The sequence below is a fragment of the Amblyomma maculatum genome, chromosome 3, assembly GCF_055883805.1.
Source record: "Amblyomma maculatum isolate TAMU_Amacu chromosome 3, ASM5588380v1, whole genome shotgun sequence".
Taxonomy (NCBI): domain Eukaryota; kingdom Metazoa; phylum Arthropoda; class Arachnida; order Ixodida; family Ixodidae; genus Amblyomma; species Amblyomma maculatum.
In genome coordinates this window covers 87,729,371-87,748,043 of record NC_139346.1, presented here as the reverse complement: position 1 = coordinate 87,748,043, position 18,673 = coordinate 87,729,371, and the positions used below count along the sequence as shown (strand labels likewise).

At 45.8% G+C, this 18,673-nt stretch overlaps 1 long non-coding RNA gene across 1 annotated transcript; it reads left to right on the top strand.

The window, feature by feature from the left end:
- The first annotated feature begins 14,775 nt into the window (after window positions 1-14,775).
- Window positions 14,776-18,256, top strand: LOC146195201 (uncharacterized). Its single transcript, XR_014705980.1, has 3 exons — window positions 14,776-15,100; window positions 15,849-15,952; window positions 16,660-18,256. It is a non-coding gene; the product is annotated as an uncharacterized LOC146195201 (long non-coding RNA).
- Window positions 18,257-18,673: the final 417 nt, after the last annotated feature.

Genomic DNA, 18,673 nt, shown 5'->3' with positions numbered 1-18,673 from the left:
CTTTTGACGCTTCGTGAGCGTGCAAAGAGTCGTCACGTATCATGGACATCATTGTGAACCACCAGTGGCCTAACATTAAAAAAAAAAAGAAGAGCTGCGGCTGCCTTCCGGCGAAATGTTCAAAGCATGTGTCATTGATCTTGCCGTGTACCATCCATCCCAAAACATCGTTACCGCTGCTATTTTCGCTTGCATCGTAGGGTGTCATGGACAAGTTAACAGTTTCATTGGTCAACTCTACTGATTTCTTTCAAGCCGCACGAAACGGGGCTACAGTGCGATTGGTACGGGCGGTCATGTGCATGCATGCACCGGTTAGAGAAACGCCGTTCGCTCTGAGCAGCCCGCTCCGCCGGCTCAGAGCTGAAATTATATAGAGTACAGCTATATGTTTATCTGTGATCGAGAGCGAAACTGTCCGTTATGCTACTGTTTTCGGCAGCTGTGTAGGTAAGAACTGCACATGCGTACGTCAAGCAACGAAAGGTGAGGACAATAAACTAGAGTTTACTTAAAACGTTTGCTATCTCGATGAAAGCAGCCATTCACTTTCAAGAGAAAAGAGTAATAGACGTCATTTAAGGCATATTTAAAATTACTAAGCAGCCGACAATAGCATTTCGGTCATGCACCGCGCGTTCTTGATCTGATAGAGCGCTTAATTCTAATATGCAAAGTCCCCACTGCCCCCAACAGGCAAAAGATCTGGCTCGAGAACTGTAAGCACATAAATCACAGCAGTTGAGCAGTGAAACGAGGTTAGCGTGCCTTCTGAATGATTAACACAAGCGCCTGCCGCGGTGTAATTCGAACGTTTCTGCAGTCGCAGCTTCAGCTTTCTGTGGGACTTTCCAGTACGCGGACCGTATTTCCAAACATTACGAATGTGACTTATCAGCTAAACGGTGCGTAAAAAGCAAAAACCAGCTTAGGATCTACTTACAAAATCACATGCATCCATTGAACGCAAACCCCAATGGTATGCACGGCCGGCTCAAGGTGCCCATCGAAAGTACTTTTTGTGCCTCAGAGGGGTTGCTTACGCTGCCCATATCCGTGTTGCGGTTTCGTGTATTCACTTGCTTCAGCTCATCTGCGTGTAAAGCTTTCTTAGAGCTCCACGAATTCACGCGACTCTCGCCTGGCTATATCGACTGGCAGTGCGCCGAGACTCCGCCTAGAATTGCTGTATGTCGTACAATCAGTATAATGCCTGACGCTGGATTATTTATTGGCTTTTTTTTACGTTATGGTAGCCCTAGATGAATTTTCAGCGCCTTAAATTCGTTGTAATTCATACATATTAGAAATTAAAGCGGTGAATCCATATTGACTCCAAGCATTCGAATGCAGACGCTGGCGATTTGTACTACCCAGCAGACGCCTAGGCGGCGCTTTTTAGCACCGTTTTCGCGGCGCCCCCTGGGAAGTGCAAGGCTCCTATTATCTCTCTTTTCTGCTCTCTTACATGTGGGCAAGTAAACATCTTGTTCAGAACTCTATGGAGTATTACTTTGTTAGGGTAAAGTACATGAGCTGATAGAATATCTCCAACACTGACACACAGAGGAAGCAAACAAAAAGCTAGCTGTATTTGTGCAGAAAGAAATGGGTGAATACAATGAATACCTTTAGGTACAGAGACGTGCCCTAGAGGATTCAGCATATTGAATGTGCTACATTGACCATAGTTGAAATTCCAACTCGAAAATCAATATAGCAACATTTCGCTTAAGCATGCCAGATTCCAAGTACCTAAAAAAAGTCATTTGACAATTGTGATACTTTTTTTTCTACACTATAGCGGTAGTGTGGCCACTCATTTGCTTTATTGGGTAAAATGAAAAGATAGAGAATAGGATAAGAACAAAATGGATCTTTCTAGTTAACTAATGAATATTTGAAAACAAAAAGCGCTGAACCATAGCACTTTGTCAGCGGTAAAGTTCGGAACATACTTCCATCCAGCCTCAAGTCCCTCTCGAACATTGCATCTGCTCTAAGAAAACACATGATATCAGAATAGTGTACCCCCACCGGCTATTGAAATGTTCATATATATGTTATAGCCATAATCAGCTGGCTAGATATATAGCAATTTTGTAAGAATCCAGATACCTCCATCAACGTGAAATTCTGTATGTTTTCAGCGCAATAATGAAGAAATAAGTCCTTAAAAAAAGCATGACACAGAGCAAACATTCCGTTATATGTCCACAAATTTAATGGTACCTCAGCACGATTGCAAGTCTCGCTCGAGAAAGGATTGGCTCCCATACGACATGCAGTTTCGTCAGAGGCTGTTTCAGAAGAAAGTGCACTTCCTTTAACTTTTCAGGGGTCATCCTGTAGTAATTACACATGCCATCCAAAGAAGACGACGGAGAATTGAACGGGCGTTAGGGAAACGATGATGAAGTGGGACTGTTCCGTCTTGCCACTGGATGAAGAAGGACGTGACCACTCCAGCGGTGAGTGAGTGGAAGCGCGTAGCCAGGCGAGACTGCAGAATATATCTTGCCGTGTGCTAGCTACAGCTAGAAGAAAGCTACTCAAAAGCGGTCCTGGGAGTCCTCAAGGTGTTCGGTGCCTGGTGCTTCTTCTGGTGAGGCCTTTCCACGTTCAGGGGGGTTTTGGTCAGGGTTCAGGCTAGCTTTATAGGATTTGGTAATGTAAAGGTATCATTATCTTGCGCGTAGGCATGTCTTTCACCTCCCCGGGAGGGGGCTCGCCAGATTGGTTCGCCAGCCTGCCGATTGAAAGCTTGCCTCTGGAATCATTAGCTAAAAATGGTTTCGATGTGATTCCTGTCGAACTCATACCGATAAGCGATGGAATGCTGAAAATGAAAAATCCGAAAACTATTCAGCAACAACTGAAGAGTCTGATGGATCACTACCTTGATATCTCTGAGGTCCGACCTTTCGGGAGACGAGGTATAGTTTGCAAATCTGCAAACATTAATCGTGTGTCAGATCTGCTACGCTGCAGTTCTTTTACGTCGATTCCTGTCAAAGCCTTTATTCCTGAACAGCTGGCTTGCACTAAAGGTATTGTGCGCGGAGCGGATCCTGCTTCTACTGCTCAAGACATTTTGGAGGAATTTCAGGACGCAGGAGCTGGTGTTCTTTCAGTGGTGTTCCCGCATGGTGGCCGGGGTGCGTATTGCTACAGAGTCAGTTATAACAACTTTTGCCAGTCTCATGTGTCCATCTGAGTTAAAAATTTGGCCAATTATTTATCGCACTGACCCGCTACGTCCTCGCCCCCTTCAATGTATCAACGGTTGGCGGTTTGGACACATTGGAAGAGCGTGTAAGTCTGCGACAAGATGCAAGGTGTGTGGGGAAGGACACTCTTCTAATAGCTGTACCACTGCAAAACCTAGCTGTTGTCTATGTAGTAACGAGCACTCGGCTGATGACGCCAGGTGTGAGAAACGTTCTCAGGAGCAGGCGTTACTAGATTTAATTCAAGAGAATCGTTGCTCTCGAGCAGATGCTTATGCCCTTCTTGATCGGAAAAGGCACACTTATGCCACCTGTGTGCGCCCTTCTACTCCAGACTTTGAGACCATGTTGTCTACCGCAATTGTCAACGCAACAGCTGTTGATAGGCCCAGGCCAGACAGCGATAGCCACTGTTGGCTACATCGATGCAACAGTCACCTGGCGCAACACTGAAGTCCAAGAAGCAGTCTTCATCATCAAAGGATTAAAAGAACCGCTGCTCAGTCGACCAGCTATAGAATCACTTGGGATTCTACAGCGCCCTCTTGAGCTAGACGAAACCTTCGCACAATCAACTGATGTCCCCAACTTCTTGGCGTGATACCCAAAGCTAACGTCTGGGCTTGGAGTCTTGAAGACTGCATACCGCATCAAAGTCAAAAAGGATGCTGAGCCATACGCAGTCAGGTATCCTAGGCGCGTGCCTCTTCCACTTGTGAAGAAAGAACTAGAAAGGATAGAAGACTTGGGTCATCCAGAAGATCGAGCGAGCAACCGAGTGGTGTTTTCCAATGGTTGTCGCACGAAAAAAGAACAATGAGCTGCGCATCTGCGTGGACTATGGTCAACTCAACCAACAAATAATACGCGAACGTGTGCTCATGCCTGCGATGGACGAGTGTGTTGCAAAATTAGCAGATGCAACAGTTTTCAGCTGCCTAGATGTACGAGCAGGGTACTGGCAGGTGCCACTGTCCAAGGACTCTTGCGAATACACAACCTTCATCGCACCAGTTGGCAGGTTCTAGTTTTTGAGGCTTCCCTTCGAAATCTCCACAGCGCCAGAGTTCTACCAACGAGAAATGGTCCGTGTGCTCGAAGGACTAGATGGTGTGAGTAGTCTACAAGACGACATCATTGTCTCAGGGAAGACAACTGAGGAACACGACACCAACCTACTGCTGGTGCTTAGGAAGCTGGAACATGCAGGTGTTACCCTCAACATCGACAAGTGCTCCTCTCGACAAGCACAAGTAACATTCTTAGGACACGTCGTAAACTCAACAGGAGTCAGCGCCGACCCGGAAAAAGTCAGCGCCTTAGTCCAGCTCGACCCACCATGTGATGTGTCAGAAGTCAGGTCTTTGTTGGGCTCTGCAAACCACCTAGCGAACTTTCTCCAAAGCTATCAGACTTTACGAAGCCTATCAGAGACTTGCTCCACCAAATGCCGGCTGGCTCTGGGGCCCAGCTCAGCAGCAGAGTTTTGACAAACTCAAGCAAGCTTTAAGCAGGACGCCGGTTCTTACTCACTACGATGCTCTGTCGCCTCACACAGTGTCTGTGGATGCTTCCTCATATGGTCTTGGGGCTGTACTTCTACAGCAGTCGCACGAAAAGCTCCTACCTGTGGCATATGCATCATGCTCCCATACGGATACGGAACAAATATATGCCCAAATCGAAAAGGAGGCACTGGTAATCACATGGGCTTCCGAACAATTCCGCAAATACCTCCTGGGATCAACCTTTCACGTGGAAACGGACCACAAGCCGTTAATACCGCTGCTGACGACTAAACGACTTGACGAGCTGAGTCCTCGCCTTCAACGTTTCAGCCTTTTGGAGTACGACTACACCATGTCCGATACTCCCGGCAAAAAGCTGTGCACAGCTGACCTTACCCGGAAGCCATCTGGGAAACTAGCAGAAATAGAAAGAACGCTCGAGAGTGTAGTGCGCGAGTTTTAAGAATTAGCACTTGAATAGCTCCTTAATTGCTTCGAACCAAATGCTGGACAGCATTTCAGGGCAAGCATCCAGTCAGAGGAAACACTTTCCAGGGTGGCTACCTTCTGCACAACATCATGGCCAACTGTGCATGGGCTGCCACCTGACCTGAAAAGGTACGTCGAGGTGGCTAGTGAGATTTCGCTCGTTGACGGTCTGCTATTCAAAGGCGACAGAATAACCATCCCGCGAGACATCAGAGTAGAGGTTCTGGAAAAACTCCATGCAGGCCACATGGGCACAACAAGGTTCCGAGCGAGGGCAAGAGAATGCATATGATGGCCAGGCATAGGCAAGCACATTAAAGACTACGTGTGGAAAAGTGTCCAATTTGCACAGAGCACAGAAAGCCAGAAACAGAACCCCTGCTTCTAACCCCATTGCCAGCACACCCTTGGGACACAGTCGGCATGGATCTCTTCACGCTGGAGGGGAAAGAGTATGTTGTAGTAGTAGACTCCCGATTTTTCGAGCTAGAACAGCTGCCGAGGACAGCTACAAAAACGTAGCCCTAGTCTTGGAGCCAATGTTTGCACGGTACGGTGTTCCCCGGACAATACGCACAGACAATGGGCCGCAGTTCACTTCCACAGAGTTCAAAGAACTAGTGCATCACTGGGCAGCCTCACACACAACCTCAAGCCCTTACTACCCGCAGAGCAACGGTATGGCTGAGAGGGCTGTGCAGACAGCAAAGCAGCTTTTGAGGAAGTCTTCCAACATACACGAAGTACTGCTTGCCTACAGGGCCACACCCAGCGTGGAAGGGTTTTCACCAGGAGAACTCCTAATGGGTCGTCATCTGAACACCGCAGTACCAACCACTTTGAAGTTGCTAGCCCCAAAGTGGGACGACAGCGAATTCAGACAAAATAATGAAGCCTACAGAGCTCATGCAAAACGATCATACAACACCCTGCACAAGGTACGGAGCCGAGAGCGTTTACCACCAGGCACAGAGGTGCGCATCCTCTCTGGAGCTGCATCACACGGCGTGGTAACACAGCCAACATCAGAACCAAGGTCCTACGTTGTACAAATCGACAGAGGACAAGCAAGACGTACAGCAAGACACCTGCAACCGTCGCAGGACACGAGCACCACTACAAGTGGACGTGTTTGTAAGCTACCAGAACGCCTAGACCTGTGAGATCAAACCTTTCAAGAAATGAGGGTCTTGTGTGCGCCACTGACGACAGCGCCCCAAGCGGCAAGCTAACCAGGCGGACCGCCGAGAGACCCCGGCATGGGCGACCGCGCCAAGCAGAGCGAATACGGGCGCCATTACCTGATGTGTAAATAAACAGTTTTGCTTGTTATACCGGCTACGTCTACCACACCCACCTCAACCTGTGCTGACTCCAGCATCTATTTCATCTCAAACCTGTGCTGAAAGTTTAAATGCAGCTTCTCCTCTAGTGCTGGCTCAAGTGCAGCCTATCGACAGTGTCCCTGTAAGCATTTCTCGCAAAGGTATTTGCTCTAATGATGTTGAAATGGCATGCCCAACTCAGAAGCTCGCCCACTAAGTCCTCCATTTCCCAGACCAAAACTAAAAAAAGGCCTTCCAAAGTTTTACAGCAAACCGATGTGTTAAAAGAGGCTTTTGCGGCCTCAATTTTAGTTAAGTAATCATGGAAGGTGTACAAGTTCTGCACTGGAATTGTCGCTCTATTGTATCTTCACTTCCAGATTTATATCTTCTCTTTTCAACACATAAGCCAGACAGAGTGCTTTTGCAAGGAACTTGGCTCTCCCCCGCAAAATAATTTACCTTAAAGAAATTTCATGTTTTCCGCGCCGATCGTGTAAACGGTAGGGGCGGTGGCTTATTAACTTTGATATCGTCAAAATTATGTCACCGGGCAAAAATAAGCAAAACATCAATGAATCCTGAGTGTGAGATTTTGGCTGTAGGTATCACATTGCCGCATTGTGGCCCTGTCACAGTCGCTAACGTCTACTGCCCTACAGGTGTACGTAGCACAGACTATTTTGACAGATTACTTACAAATTCCAATAGGGTCGTTATTGCAGGTGATTTTAACTCGCACCATACTCTTTGGGATAACTACTCCGACGCGTGTGGACAGCTGTTATGGACGTGGATGTCGGCAAATGCTGTGCGCTGCTGCAATTCTCGGGCTATAACCTTCACGCGCGGAAATTCGCGATCTGTCATCGATTTATCCCTGTCAGCAGGTGGGATAGGTATAGGAGGATGGTCAACAGTAGACAGTGGTACATCTAGTGACCACTTGCCAATAACATTTACCATCATGATGAGCACAACACGAGATAGCACTTTTGACCGTAAACTAATAAACAACGCCGAATATGCAGCTTAGCTACGCTCCTCCCTCAATCAAACCTTTGTTCATGCAGGACCGACAAAGCACAAAAGGTATTTTCCTCAATTGCGAATGCTGCTGTAGATTCCCAGTTCACTGTGCGGTCTGCAGTGAACAATAAGTCGCCATCCCCATGGTGGAATGACGCGTGTGAGAAAGCCTTCCGCCGTAGGAAAGCAGCATGCAAAAGCCTTTCTTATAACTAGAGCCCAGAAACTGGATAAACTACAAATTTTGTTCGGCGTCATTTAAAAGAGCAATAGCGCAGGCAAAGGACGAGTACAACAAAAATTTAAATTTAAGCACAGGAAGGCTTTGTATCGTTTCATAAAACGAAATAGAAACTCGCACATTTCTCAGTCATTAAGTTCAGTAGTGTTGTCTCCACAGGAGGCAAAGGATGAGTTGAAACAAATTGCACAAGAGCTAGCATTACGTTTCCGGGAGCAGTGCAGAGTTCCCTTGCACGCTCCCATTTCCTGCTCAGACTATGTTGAGGTTGATAAGTCAGAACTCCTATCTGTGATTTCTTCCATGCAAAACTCGGCTCCAGGTTGGGACGGGGTTACGGTAGGTAGGCTCAAAATTTTCGCATATGAATTCCATCAGGATCTCCTGGATCTGGTTAATGAATCATTAGAATCTGCATGGCTGCCGCACGTCTGAAAAGTGGCGAAAATTACATTGCTCTTGAAAGACCCTGGTAAAGGATTTAATGTTGAAAACATTCGGCCGATAGCTTCGACTTCGAATGTAGTAAAATTAATAGAAGTAATTGTGCATGGCCGCCTTTCAAAGCATATCTCAGAGTTTAATGCTTCGAGTTCTTCCCAGATTGGTTTCCGCAATGGATGCTCAATATGGTCTGCATATGTAGATTTAGAAAGCAGGATTCGCCTTGCAATGTGCAACAAGGAGGTATCAGAGTTAGTGACGCTCGATATTGCTGAGGCCTATGAGAGCATTGAACATTCCATTCTACTTAACAAGTTGTCATTATTACGTCCTTCGTTCGACATTTATGCGTGGACCAGGGAATTTTTGAAGGGGCGAGAATTATTTTGCATTTATGGCTCATTACTCTCAGACACCTATGCACAGACAAGAGGGGTGCCTCAGGGCTCTGTGCTCTCACTACTCCTTTTATATATTAATGTGCGATATTCCGGTTCATCCTGATGTCACTGTATATGCATATGCAGATGACATATCATTCTTCGCCTCTGCAGAAGATATTCATGACCTATATCGTTCACTACAGGCTTACCTAAATGCACTTGAGGTCTGGTTGGACAATATAAATTGGTTTTAAATGTGTCCAAAAGTAGTGTGCTAGTATTTAAAACCATAAAACCCCCTTATATGTTTCCTTAAACTACCGCTCAGATGTCATACCTCAAGTGGAATGTGTGCGGTATTTAAGCATTACGTATGATGCTAGTATGGATTGGAGGCTTCACATCAAGTCTAATGTTCGGAAAGGTGAGCGTGCCTTGGTAGGCTCATACGGATAAGTAATAGGAAAGATGGTATGCGTCGAGATACTCTTCTACTTTTGTACAAAGCCTATGTGAGACCGATTCTGGAATTTGGGTGCATTCTTCTTTCTAGGTGTCCAAAATATAAGCTGCATCCTTTGCTGCATTTAGAAAGACGGGAGCTGCGCCTCTGCCTAGGGCTTCCACAGTCAGTCTCTACCACTATTCTATACTTGGAGGCCCGCATTCCGGACCTTAACTCCCGTTTCCGCCTTCTAACTGTCAGATCATTCTTGTGATCATTTGAGGCTACTCCCGGTGTGGCTATACCTATTTTTGTGTTAAACCCTTCCCTCTTTTTCACTCACCAGTAGCCAAGGGTCTGCAAGTCCCAAGTTGTTTTCACGCAGAGCATTTTAGCAAACATTGGTGTGGACCCAATTGCTTCTATATGTCCTATTGGTTGCTCAATGTCCTTTGTGGATATAAATTATGATTCTATATCTCCATCTAATGTGAAGCACTTACCCTAAAGTCTAATATCCAGTCTCCTATGTGAACACCTTGAAAAGTTCCCTGATCACACTGTAATTGCCAGTGATGCGTCTGTGATTGCGCACAAAGCAGCGATTGGAATTTTTTCAGTCTCTTTCCTGGAGTTTTTTGGTGCGTGTCACGGATTATACACACCAATATTTCTAGCAGAGTATATGGCAACTGGGCTAGCACTACTAAATGCTCCCTGCAGTCAATCAAAAATAATTTTTCTATCAGACTCTCTTTCTGTTTGTCACTGAAGTCGGCACGGGATGCTCTGGTGAGCCGCTCACCAATGTATTTCATACCGGGGTGGGTGAAAGAAATACGCTTCATCTGGGTCCCCGGTCACAGCGGTATTTTCCAGAACGAAGCGGCAGATTTCCTGGCTAAATCTGCTCTTGATGCATGTTTCATGTACCATACCTAATATCACCATTTTTGGAATGTCCCGTTTCCAGCGATATCAATACCTAGCCGCTTCATGCATTGATCCTTTGCTCTCTACAGCCGAATACCAGCGTCTCATATACTTATGGAAAGTTCGTTCATGTAAATCACAGCAGTGTGAGGTAACGATGACTCTCCTGAGATGCAGGATTCCTCGCCTAAATCTTTATTTATGTAGATGCGGGATCAGCCCCACAAACCTTTGTGAGGCTTGCGGTGAAATTGAAAATATTGATCACTTCCTTCTCGCTTGCCGAAGGTTTTCACATCAGAGGGTGGTGCATTTAGAAACTCCAATTGCACGCTTGGGATTTACGTTGTCGGTCCCGCTTCTACTCTCCTTCGGTGCGAGTGCGAAAGGATTTGCGTTGCCTCAAATTTGTCAGTACTTACATAAATACATCACAGCTACGGATAGATTCCCTTTCTAATTGTATTCCAAATTTACAAAATTCCAAATTTTTGCTACATGTTTTTTCTTTCAATAACTTTTGTGATCTTAAATCTTATGTTTTTGTTTAGTTGTCAATTACTCTATTGCACTAATTCAGTTTGTGTAGGACATTTGGCAATCCACGCTGAACCCTGGCCAATCACCCTTCGTGGGTATGTGCCAAATATCAAGGCAGAAGAAGAGTACCGCCTCGAGGCCGACGTTGCTGGCATCAGTATGTACTTCGGTTGCGGTGTCTTCATCGAAGTGGGCCAGCATTGGGGGTCTGTGTAGGCGATTTCGGAGCTCCTGGAAGGCTTGTTCTTGATCGCCTCCCCACAGGAAGCGTACGTCTTCTCTGGTTAGTGCTGTCAGCGGTCCAGCTATATTGGAAAAATTCGGACGAAGCGTCGGTAGTAAGAACAGACCCAGAAATCTCCGAAGTGCCTTTTTGTCGGTGGGGCGTGGAAAAGTTGACACTGCCGTAGTCTTGTCGGGATCAGGGAGGATGCCCTGTGCACTAACTACATGGCCGAGAAAGCGTAGTTCCTTGAAAGCGAAGTGGCATTTCTCAGGCTTGATCGTTAGTTGTGCTTCAAGCACTCAAAAGCGCGCAATTCGCAACCGGTCCAGGTACGTGTTGCTTGAAAGTAGGCGAGAAAATAGCCCACGCACATCCTGTGTCATCAGCTGCGAACACTTCCGTCTTTTCATGACGACGTGTTCGAGGACACCGAGGACTGGCTTGAGACCTACGAGCGAGTCGCTCGTTACAAAGGGTAGACCGATGAGAGTAAGCTTCACAACGTGTACTTCGCTCTTGAGGAGTCTGCACGGACAAGGTTTGAAAACCATGAGGCTTCTTTTCCATTCTGGGAAGCCGTCTGTCGTGACCTCAAAGTCACCTTTCCTAATGCCGACCGCCGGGAGCGAGCAGAAGCTACACTGGCGCAGTCAGCGCCAGAACAAGGGCGTGCGTATGTTCTCTGAGGAGTATGACACGCCTCTTCAAGCACGCAGACCCGCACATGCGGGAAGAGAAGAAGCTGCGCCACCTGATGCGGGGCGTTAAGCAAGAAATCTTCGCGGGACTGGTGCGCAGCCCACCGCGCACTGTGGCGGAGTTTCTCAGCGAAGCTGTGACCATGGAGACAACGCTGCAACACCTGGCCTGTCAATACAACTGTGACGTGAACACCATTGGGTCCGACGCACTCCCTTTGCATGTCGGCAGCGACATGAACGCATTATGCAGCCTCTAGCGTTCTGTAGTGTGAGAGGAACTGCAAGCCCTTCGGATGTCTTGCAACATATCATTTCCATCAGTGGCTGAAGTTGTCCGGGATGAGGTACGTACGAGTTTGCGTCGTTATCATGAGTGTCGCTATCTCCCCGACCTCGAGTCACCTGACTGGTGGAAACGCTGCAAAAAGATGTTGCCCTGTTTTCCGGTTCCGTAGTGGCAACACCCGGTTCCGGCGTTTCGACCAATCAGATGACTCGAGGTCACGTGAGATAGCGACACTTCGATAGCGACGCAAATTCATTATGCGGGCCCTGTAATAAGCCATGGTCTCGCCCGAGAATATAGGCTTTGCAAAAGTTAGCGCCATCTAGTGAAAGAAACAGAAACTGTGCGCGGCAGCCATGTTTTGTTTAGTCCGCCCGCGCCTCCCATCGAGTACGCTGTCAACGTGCGCCTTCGTAGAACCCGTGCATGCACCGAAAGGTGCATTGGAATGCTCACAAGCGATTGTTTCATCTTTTAACATCACAGCAGTCGCTGTTAGCTCCAAGCTCTATTCGGAATGATGCCAGCATGTTGCTGCGTACCCTTCTGCGGCAAGCGCACCGTCGCAGACGCGCACGGAAACAAGGTATACGCGTGTATGCGACCGTTCGTTTGCAGTCCTAATCGGCTTTACAAGGGTCACTTGCATCAGTAAAGCATTACTGCGCGTCCCTCTGACTGGGAACTAGCTCACAGAATGTGCTATCACCTAAAACAGCAAGGTTGTTTTGCGCGCTATGGAGCCTTGTGAACTTGAAGGATAAGCTTATGCTGCGATGGAGGACACTGGAGAAGGAGCAATGCATGTATAACGTTATGCTCATGGAGCTATAGATTATTAGTCATTCAGTTATTTTTAGCTGTCTATAGAAATTTGAATGCCTCTATAGCTATAGACTACAAGCCATAGAATCAGTTTTAGCAAACTATAGAAACATTTATGCTCCTGAACCTATAGAATATTAGTATTTGTATTGTATTGTATTGGGGTTTTATGGCGCATAAGCAACTGAGGCTATCATGCGCCAAGAGCAAGGTTAAAATCTGTTCTTATTTGAAAAGGGGAAGAAGGTTCGTTTAAGTTTACAGTTTATTCAGAACGTCTGCTTCTTTTAAAAAACTAAAAACACATGTTAAGTTTATTATTGCTCTTTCTCCTAAAAGTAATTTGGGATGGAAAGGGATGGCATGATCATAAAAAATAGTGAAATGCTTTCTCCGTAGTGTCTCTAGTTTTGGGCATGCAATCAGGATGTGGTTGACTGTGAGTACTTCTCCGCATTCTCCACACGTAGGCTTATCTTGTTTCATTAGTAGAAAATTATGTGTGAGATGTGTGTGCCCGATACGCAGACGGCATACTGTAACCTCCATGAAGCGTTCCTGATGAGTGCTTGTTTCCCATTCTTCTATTATAGGCTTTACGAGGTGCAATTTATTACTTTCCTGGTTATTCCATATAGACTGCCATATATCCTTTTGTTTTCGTTTAATTAACTTTATGCAATCCTTATAAGGTATGTTTACTTTCTCTATTTCTTTCCTGCCTGCTTGAGCAGCACACACGTCCGCTCTCTCATTTCCTTCAATGCCCATGTGGCTTGGAACCCAACAGAATATTATGTTATGTCCTTGGGCTGATATCTTTATTACATCGTGTATTATGTTACCGAGTAATGGCATGACTGCATTTCTGGAGTTTAGAGCTGTGAGCACACTCAGTGAATCTGTATAGATAACACTGTTCTCAGTACCCTCGTACACAATTTTTGCTACAGCTACCCGGACAGCATAACACTCGGCTGCAAATACTGATGCACATTGAGGAAGTCGAATAATTTTTTCGGAGTTCCGATCCACTACAGCGCAGCCCACATAGAAGGCAGTTTTTGATCCGTCTGTGTAAAACTCTGTGCATTTGCTGTATTTCTCTTTTAGTGCGTGATATTCTTGTAATATATGTTCTGTAGGAGTTTCGCTCTTTTTGAACTGTGTAAGAGTGAGGTCACAGACTGTTGGAAAGTTGTACCATGGGGCCAGGGGCCTATTTTCTTGAGCGACATCAGGCAAGGTGTCCAGAATATGGAGCTCACGGCAAATGTCTTCAAATCGCATTATCAATGGTCTTGTTGTCTGAGGCTTATTTGAGAATAATGTTCGGGAGGGGCAAGTTGTGACAATCGGGTAACAGATGTGTTTTTTCCGTGTCCTTATTTTGAGGACATATGCGCATGTAAGTAAAGCTCGTCTATCTTTCAGAGAAGGCTCGTTAGTTTCAACATAGAGGCTATGCACAGGAGACGTTCTGTATGCACCACAAGCAAGGCGGAGGCCTAAGTTATGCACTGGGTCTAATTTCTTTAAATATGATTGCCTAGCTGCTCCATAGACTATGCTTCCATAGTCCAAGGAGGAGCGCACAACGGAGCGATATATATGCAAAAGGCATGCCCTATCAGATCCCCAATGTTTGCGTGAAAGGACTTTTAGGATGTTTAGGGATTTGGAGGCTTTCTTCTTTAGTGCTTGTATGTGAGGGAGAAAAGTGAGTTTTTTGTCAAAAGTAATGCCCAAGAATTTATGGTTATTGTTTATGGGCAATTTGATTTCATTTAGGTGTAAGGTAGGATTGGGCTGTATGCCTCGTTTGAGCGAGAACATAACTGCCACTGTCTTCTGCGGGGAAAATTTAAACCCATTTTCACTGGCCCATTTTGTTAGCTTATTTATTGTTAATTGGATCTGTCTCTCACATGTGGACATGTTGCATGACGTGTAGGCTATTTGAAGGTCGTCCACATAGAGTGAATACATTATGGAATTTGGTATTACTTTACTGATCGAATTCATTTTTACCACGAAAAGTGTGGTGCTTAAAATGCACCCTTGGGGCACACCATTCTCCTGCAGGAAGGTTCTTGATAAAGTGGTCCCAAGACGTACTTGAAACGACCGATGTGACAAAAAGTCACTTAAAACCTTTAGAATTCTGCCACATATGCCTAGATCTGCTAGGTCGCGCAATATCCCATACCTCCAAGCCGTATCATATGCTTTCTCAAGGTCAAAGAAAACGGCAAGGCAATGCTGTCGGTGTATAAAAGCCTCTCTGATAGTGTTTTCAAGACGTACGAGATGGTCAGTTGTTGAGCATCCTTTTTTAAAACCGCACTGATGAATGTTTAAAAGTTGATGAGATTCTAAAACAAAAGTTAGTCTGATGTTTAAAACACTTTCAAATGATTTTGCTAAACAGCTGGTGAGAGCAATGGGCCTATAACTACCAGGAGATGTCGGCTCCTTTCCGGGTTTTAAAAAAGGTATGACAACAGCTTTTTTCCACGCCTCTGGCAATTTTCCTAGGACCCATATTTTGTTAAAAAAGTTTAATAGTGCCTCTATGGCAGGTTCGGATAAGTGGGCGAGCATTTTGTAGTGAATTTGGTCAGGACCAGGTGCAGTTTGTTTACCGGCAGCTAGGACATTTTTTATTTCTTGTAGTGTAATTAAGCTATTATAGGGTTCTTTTGTACCACTACTTGTAGGGAGTTTTTGTTTCTCTGCTGTGTTTTTGTGTTTTAGGAATGTTTGAGTGTAGTGTGATGAACTGGAAACTTCAGAAAAGTATTCACCTAAAATGTCGGCCTGTTCTTGTATAGTTGTCTGTACTCCGGGGGCTGTTAGAAGGGGAATGGTAAATGGAGAGTAGCTGCCATTTAGCTTTCTAACCTGTTCCCACATTTGTTTTGTTGTTGTTGAGCTATTTATAGAAGTTGCATAGTTTTGCCAGGAGGCTTTTTCGGCGTGGCGGCGGATGTAGCGGGCTTTTGCTCTTGCTTTTTTAAACTTGACGAAATTGTCCTGTGTTTGGTATCTGCGAAAAATTCCCCATGCTTTGTTTTGTTCTTTTTTTGCTTGTTTACATTCTTTTGAATACCAGGTTTTGTGATTTTGTTTCACCACTCCTGAGGACTGAGGAATTGCTATATGTGCTGCAGTAAGGATACAATTTGTGTAAGCATCGTTTAGTTCATCTATATTATATTTATCTAGAGTAATTTTTTCTAGGCTGGCCTTCTCTCGGAACAGTGCCCAATCGGCTAAATGCAGCTTCCAGCGTCGCGGCTTGGATGGGATGATTTGTGGTGAAGATGTTAAGCTGATTAGTATAGGTAAGTGATCACTTCCGTGTGGATTATCTAAAACGTCCCATTTAAGATCTGTAAAAATTGATGGTGAGCTGAGGGATAAATCAATACAGCTCGTTTTGCCTGCACTAGATGAACAGTAGGTTGGTTTTCCGGTGTTAAGAAGACAGATATTATTACATAGTATACAATCCTCGATGATTTCGCCTCTCGTATCTGTTTTTCTACTGCCCCAAAGGATGGAATGTGCATTAAAATCTCCTACTATTAAAAATGGCTCTGGAAGCTGCTTTAAAAGGTCTTCTAATTCATAACTACTAAATTTCAGGTGCGGCTCTAAGTATATGCAGCACACAGTTATAGTTTTAAAAGCCTGTAAGGTTACCGCTATAGCTTCAAACTTAGTTTTTAGTTTGTATTCTCGAACTGCTATTCCAGTTTTTACTACTATGGCAACGCCACCTGAGAGCCTGAGAGCTTGCTCTCGGTCGCGACGGAAGACTGTATAGTTTTTGAGTATGTTCTTATGTTTGGGACCTAAATTTGTCTCTTGCAAACACAAGGCTAGTGGTGAGTGAGTGGCCAATAAGTGTTTTATGTCATTTATATTAGTTAAAAGTCCTCTGCAGTTCCACTGTAAGAAAGCCATTTTGTATTAAATGAGTAGAGCAAGTTAAGTTTTGTTTTCAGGCCCTCTGATTCGGGGCTTTTCTCGTTTTTGTCTATCCAAGGAGCTGTGCCGTCCGTCTGACGTCGACGGCACAGGACTGCCTTGGCTTGTGTCCATCGCGTCTTCTGACACGCTGGACGCCCGTGCGGACCGCACAGGTGCGTTTGTATTTCCCCTCACCGCATGGTGGGAGGCCTTGAGGCCGGCTGACCTGGGGGTCTGCGCAGCCTGTTTTTCTGGTGGTGGTGCAGCGCTGGCCGCAGCCACCAAGGGCACGGATGGCCCTGCTCCCGGTTCACTGTGTGAAACCTGGGCAGGTGCCAGAGTCTGTTGTGGCTCAGTGCCCTGTTGTGCCACAACAGAATAGGCCGGTTTTTTTGACAGAACACGATTTCGTGCTTCCCGGAAAGTTATGTTTTCTTTGACCTTGATGGTAATGATTTCCTTTTCCTGTTTCCATATTGGGCATGTGCGTGAATAGGCAGGATGACTACCCTCACAGTTGGCACACAAGTGTGTCTGAACCTCACATTTTTGGGAATCGTGTTCATGGGAAGCACATTTTGCGCATCTCGGCTGGCCACGGCAGGTCTGGGAGCCGTGACCATAGCGTTGGCACTTGAAACAGCGGCGAGGATTTGGAATATATTTCCTGAGTTGAAGTTTCACATAACCTATTTCGACTGATTCGGGGAGGATACTTTGTGCAAATGTCAGGACAAGGTGCTTGGTCGGAATCTCTTTGTCATCGCGCCTCATTTTTATTCTGTAAACATCTGTTACGTTTTGGTCTCTGAGGCCTTCTAGAAGTTCCTCTTCGGTTAAGGATCTGAGGTCATCGTCAGAGATAACTCCGCGGACAGTGTTCAGAGAACGGTGTGGACTGATGGTCACTGGGATTTCTCCAAAAGACTTTAATGTGGACAGTTTTTCATGTTGATGGTTATAGAAGATTTCCAACAGAAGGTCTCCGTTCGGAAGTTTCTTTACGTTGTAACCCTGACCTATTACTTCTGTCAGTGTCTTGGTCACTATGAAAGGTGAGATTTGTCTAGCCGTTTTCTCAGCGTTGTCACTGTGTACTACATGAAATCGTGGGAACCTGTTTGGGTTTTTCAGAAAGAATTTAGAGGTTTCGTCGGTGCGACCCCTTTTTCGGGATCGATCATGTGAGAGTAAAGAAGCCATAAAATAATGTTGACGTTCGGCCAGGGTGGCGGCCGCCCACCACCGAGCCCAACAAGGGGACGGGACGGGAGCTTCCGAGAAAGTCCAGCCCACGCCAGCCTTACACCCTGACTATAACCAAATATGGCATAACACAGGGTGGTTAGCCACACAAGGTTAACCCTTGCCGCCTGGAAAATGAAAAATCCAAGAAAAGAGGAGGAGACAGGAAAGTTGTAAGCAAGAGGACAGGAAAGCAAAAGATGGAGGGGAGGACAGGAAAAGGCGACTGCCGATTTCCCACGGTCGGGTCAGGCCGGAGGTGCCGTCTATGGGAAGCGTGGGCCAAAGTGGTGTGTTGCCTCCGCCGAGGGGCCTTAAAGGTCCAAACACTCGGCATCGGCTCAACCACCAGGATCCCCTTTTCCCCAGACACGACGATGCCACGCACGGCTAAACGTGGGTGCTCGGGGTCCGTGGTGTCGCACAAAACACACAAACACCTGCTTTAACAGGTGCCCCCTGCGGGGAGAATATTAGTAATACCGATATATTTAGCTGTCTATAGAAATTTGAATGCCTCCAAAGCTACAGACTACAAGCTATATAAGCTGATTTAGCTGTTTATAGAAAATTTATGCTCCTGAAGCTATAGACTACTAGTCATACAGTTATCTTTAGCTGTCTATAGAAATTTAAACGGCTCTAAAGCTACACACTGATAGCCATATAAGCTGCTTTAGGTGGCTATAGAAAAGTGTATGCTCCTGAAGCTATAGACTAGTAGTCATACAGTTATCTTTAGCTGTCTATAGAAGTGTCAATGCCGCTAAAGCTACAGACTAGAAGTCATATAACCTGTTTTAGTTGGCTATAGAATATTGTATATACCAAAAGCTATAGACCAG